We start from the raw sequence: 535 nt of genomic DNA on the forward strand, positions 1-535 counted from the left end.
TTATGAATATATTTATTTTTGTATTGCATATATTGAATATGTGAATGGCTGGATATCCTTTGGCTGGTGTGGTTTTCTTTACAATTAAATCGATTGAATTAATAATTTTTTTTAATTTGTTTATCTTTTTGTTGTTTTAACATTTTATTTTTTTATTTTATTTATTTATTTTATTTTAAAAACAAAAAAATATGTGTGCGAGTGGCGGTGCTGCAGGAAGAAGTTCAGAAAAAATTGATGCTGGAGCGTTTCGGGGAGGAGGTGAGTTTCTTAAGGAGTTGAAAATAATATTATATATTTTTTTATTTATATTTATAATTTTATTTTAAGGAGTTGAAAATAATATTATTTATATTTTTTTATTTATATTTATAATTTTATTTTTTTATAATTTTATTTGTTTTGTTTTCATGTGCCTAGGCTAAAAAATAATAACAATTTGAAAGAACAAGTTTATACCATATATATATCGTATATATATATATATATATATATATATATATATATATATATATATATATATATATATATATAT

Source organism: Eimeria mitis, genomic scaffold (assembly GCF_000499745.2).
Source record: "Eimeria mitis Houghton genomic scaffold, Emh_scaff87, whole genome shotgun sequence".
NCBI lineage: Eukaryota > Apicomplexa > Conoidasida > Eucoccidiorida > Eimeriidae > Eimeria > Eimeria mitis.